We start from the raw sequence: 5,051 nt of genomic DNA, 5'->3' as shown, positions 1-5,051 counted from the left end.
GGCCGAGTGGAAAATTTTCAAGTCACGTCAACAAATCACAGGATGCCATAGTAGCATCACATATCAATACCAACTGGTGGCTCTCTGCACCGCGGCAGGCACTTTCTTATATACACACGGCGGCCGAGTGGAAAATTTTCAAGTCACGTCAACAAATCACAGGATGCCATAGTAGCATCACAAATCAATACCAACTGGTGGCTCTCTGCACCGTCTGCAGGCACTTTCTTATATACACACGGCGGTCGAGTGGAAAATTTTCAAGTCACGTCAACAAATCACAGGATGCCATAGTAGCATCACAAATCACTACCAACTGGTGGCCATCTGCACCGTGGCAGGAACTTTCCTATATACACACGGCGGCCGAGTGGAAAATTTTCAAGTCACGTCAACAAATCACAGGATGCCATAGTAGCATCGCATATCAATACCAACTGGTGGCTCTCTGCACCGTCTGCAGGCACTTTCTTATATACACACGGCGGCCGAGTGGAAAATTTTCAAGTCACGTCAACAAATCACAGGATGCCATAGTAGCATCGCATATCAATACCAACTGGTGGCTCTCTGCACCGCGGCAGGCACTTTCTTATATACACACGGCGGGAGAGTGAAAAATTTTCAAGTCACGTCAACAAATCACAGGATGCCATAGTAGCATCGCATATCAATACCAACTGGTGGCTCTCTGCACCGCGGCAGGCACTTTCTTATATACGTACGGCGGCCAAGTGAAAAATTTTCAAGTCACGTCAACAAATCACAGGATGCCATAGTAGCATCACAAATCACTACCAACTGGTTGCCCTCTGCACCGTCTGCAGGCACTTTCTTATATACACACGGCGGCCAAGTGGAAAATTTTCAAGTCACGTCAACAAATCACAGGATGCCATAGTAGCATCGCATATCAATACCAACTGGTGGCTCTCTGCACCGCGGCAGGCACTTTCTTATATACACACGGCGGCCGAGTGGAAAATTTTCAAGTCACGTCAACAAATCACAGGATGCCATAGTAGCATCGCATATCAATACCAACTGGTGGCTCTCTGCACCGCGGCAGGCACTTTCTTATATACACACGGCGGCCGAGTGGAAAATTTTCAAGTCACGTCAACAAATCACAGGATGCCATAGTAGCATCACAAATCACTACCAACTGGTATCCCTCTGCACTGTGGCAGGCACTTTCTTATATACACACGGCGGCCGAGTGCAAAATTTTCAAGTCACGTCAACAAATCACAGGATGCCATAGTAGCATCACAAATCACTACCAACTGGTTGCCCTCTGCACCGTCTGCAGGCACTTTCTTATATACATACAGCGGCCAAGTGTAAAATTTTCAAGTCACGTCAACAAATCACAGGATGCCATAGTAGCATCGCATATCAATACCAACTGGTGGCTCTCTGCACCGCGGCAGGCACTTTCTTATATACACACGGCGGCCGAGTGGAAAATTTTCAAGTCACGTCAACAAATCACACGATGCCATAGTAGCATCGCATATCAATACCAACTGGTGGCTCTGTGCACCGCGGCAGGCACTTTCTTATATACACATGGCTGCCGAGTGGAAAATTTTCAAGTCACGTCAACAAATCACAGGATGCCATAGTAGCATCGCATATCAATACCAACTGGTGGCTCTCTGCACCGCGGCAGGCACTTTCTTATATACACACGGCGGTCGAGTGGAAAATTTTCAAGTCACGTCAACAAATCACAGGATGCCATAGTAGCATCGCATATCAATACCAACTGGTGGCTCTCTGCACCGCGGCAGGCACTTTCTTATATACACACGGCCTGAAGGCGATGTTATTTAACAGTCATAATGTAATCCCGCGGGAATCTTGATGTTAGCTGCTTCTATAAAAGAAAAGCAGGCACGGTGCCTGGCCAGTGCTTGGGTGGCGCTCAAGCTGCGAGGTGATGTGATTTAACAGTCATAACAGCATAATGTAATCCGCGGGAAGCTGGCTGTTAGCTGCTTCTATAAAAGAAAAGCAGGCAATCTTGGATGGCGCTCAAGCTGCGGTGTGATGTGATTTAACAGTCATAATGCAATCCCGCGGGAAGCTGGCTGTTAGATTTAAAAAGAAAAGCAGGCACGGTAAGTGCTTGGGTGGCGCTCAAGCTGCGAGGTGATGTGATTTAACAGTCATAATGCAATCCCGCGGTAATCCGGCTAAGATTTAACAGTCATAATGCAATCTCGCGGGAATCTGGCTGTTAGCTGCTTCTATAAAAGAAAAGTAGGCACGGTGCCTGGCCAGTGCTTGGGTGGCGCTCAAGCTGCGAGGTGATGTGATTTAACAGTCATAATGCAATCTCGCGGGAAGCTGGCTGTTAGCTGCTTCTATAAAAGAAAAGCAGGCACGGTGCCTGGCCAGTGCTTGGGTGGCGCTCAAGCTGCGAGGTGATGTGATTTAACAGTCATAATGCAATCTCGCGGTAAGCTGGCTAAGATTTAACAGTCATAATGCAATCCCGCGGGAAGCTGGCTGTTAGCTGCTTCTATAAAAGAAAAGCAGGCACGGTGCCTGGCCAGTGCTTGGGTGGCGCTCAAGCTGCGAGGTGATGTGATTTAACAGTCATAATGCAATCTCGCGGGAAGCTGGCTGTTAGCTGCTTCTATAAAAGAAAAGCAGGCACGGTGCCTGGCCAGTGCTTGGGTGGCGCTCAAGCTGCGAGGTGATGTGATTTAACAGTCATAATGCAATCTCGCGGGAAGCTGGCTGTTAGCTGCTTCTATAAAAGAAAAGCAGGCACGGTGCCTGGCCAGTGCTTGGGTGGCGCTCAAGCTGCGAGGTGATGTGATTTAACAGTCATAATGCGGGAAGCTGGCTCAGCGGTGATAAGATTTAACAGTCATAATGCAATCAGTCATAATGCGGGAAGCTGGCTGTTAGCTGCTTCTATAAAAGAAAAGCAGGCACGGTGCCTGGCCAGTGCTTGGGTGGCGCTCAAGCTGCGAGGTGATGTGATTTAACAGTCATAATGCAATCTCGCGGTAATCTGGCTAAGATTTAACAGTCATAATGCAATCTCGCGGGAATCTGGCTGTTAGCTGCTTCTATAAAAGAAAAGCAGGCACGGTGCCTGGCCAGTGCTTGGGTGGCGCTCAAGCTGCGAGGTGATGTGATTTAACAGTCATAATGCAAACTCGCGGTAAGCTGGCTAAGATTTAACAGTCATAATGGAAACTCGCGGTAAGCTGGCTAAGATTGATTTAACAGTCATAATGCAATCTCGCGGTAATCTGGCTAAGATTTAACAGTCATAATGCAATCTCGCGGGAATCTGGCTGTTAGCTGCTTCTATAAAAGAAAAGCAGGCACGGTGCCTGGCCAGTGCTTGGGTGGCGCTCAAGCTGCGAGGTGATGTGATTTAACAGTCATAATGCAATCTCGCGGGAAGCTGGCTGATTTAACAGAAGCTGGCTGTTAGCTGCTTCTATAAAAGAAAAGCAGGCACGGTGCCTGGCCAGTGCTTGGGTGGCGCTCAAGCTGCGAGGTGATGTGATTTAACAGTCATAATGCAATCTCGCGGTAAGCTGGCTATTAGCTGGCTGTTAGCTGCTTCTATAAAAGAAAAGCAGGCACGGTGCCTGGCCAGTGCTTGGGTGGCGCTCAAGCTGCGAGGTGATGTGATTTAACAGTCATAATGCAATCTCGCGGGAAGCTGGCTGGCTTCTATAAAAGAAAAGCAGGCACGGTGCCTGGCCAGTTTAACAGTCATAATGTGAATCCCGCGGGAAGCTGGCTGTTAGCTGCTTCTATAAAAGAAAAGCAGGCACGGTGCCTGGCCAGTGCTTGGGTGGCGCTCAAGCTGCGAGGTGATGTGATTTAACAGTCATAATGCAATCTCGCGGGAATCTGGCTGTTAGCTGCTTGGCTGTTAGCTGCTTCTATAAAAGAAAAGTAGGCACGGTGCCTGGCCAGTGCTTGGGTGGCGTTCAAGCTGCGAGGTGATGTGATTTAACAGTCATAATGCAATCTCGCGGTAATCCGGCTAAGATTTAACAGTCATAATGCAATCTCGCGGGAATCTGGCTGTTAGCTGCTTCTATAAAAGAAAAGCAGGCACGGTGCCTGGCCAGTGCTTGGGTGGCGCTCAAGCTGCGAGGTGATGTGATTTAACAGTCATAATGTAATCTCGCGGGAAGCTGGCTGTGATTTAACAGTCATAATGTAATCCCGCGGGAAGCTGGCTGTTAGCTGCTTCTATAAAAGAAATGCAGGCACGGTGCCTGGCCAGTGCTTGGGTGGCGCTCAAGCTGCGAGGTGATGTGATTTAACAGTCATAATGCAATCTCGCGGGAATCTGGCTGTTGGCTGCTTCTATAAAAGAAAAGTAGGCTCGGTGCCTGGCCAGTGCTTGGGTGGCGCTCAAGCTGCGAGGTGATGTGATTTAACAGTCATAATGCAATCTCGCGGTAATCCGGCTAAGATGATGTGATTTAACAGTCATAATGCAATCTCGCGGGAAGCTGGCTGTTAGCTGCTTCTATAAAAGAAAAGCAGGCACGGTGCCTGGCCAGTGCTTGGGTGGCGCTCAAGCTGCGAGGTGATGTGATTTAACAGTCATAATGCAATCTCGCGGGAAGCTGGCTGTTAGCTGCTTCTATAAAAGAAATGCAGGCACGGTGCCTGGCCAGTGCTTGGGTGGCGCTCAAGCTGCGCCGCGTTGTGATGTTTAACAGTCATAATGCATAATGTCATAATGCATCTCGCGGGAAGCTGGCTGTTAGCTGCTTCTATAAAAGAAAAGCAGGCACGGTGCCTGGCCAGTGCTTGGGTGGCGCTCAAGCTGCGTGGTGATGTGATTTAACAGTCATAATGCAATCTCGCGGGAAGCTGGCTGTTAGCTGCTTCTATAAAAGAAAAGCAGGCACGGTGCCTGGCCAGTGCTTGGGTGGCGCTCAAGCTGCGTGGTGATGTGATTTAACAGTCATAATGCAATCTAATCGCGGGGGAAGCTGGCTGTTAGCTGCTTCTATAAAAGAAAAGCAGGCACGGTGCCTGGCCAGTGCTTG

The sequence above is a fragment of the Bactrocera neohumeralis genome, chromosome 4, assembly GCF_024586455.1.
Source record: "Bactrocera neohumeralis isolate Rockhampton chromosome 4, APGP_CSIRO_Bneo_wtdbg2-racon-allhic-juicebox.fasta_v2, whole genome shotgun sequence".
NCBI classification, from domain to species: domain Eukaryota; kingdom Metazoa; phylum Arthropoda; class Insecta; order Diptera; family Tephritidae; genus Bactrocera; species Bactrocera neohumeralis.
Note: the sequence above shows the minus strand (reverse complement) of the source record.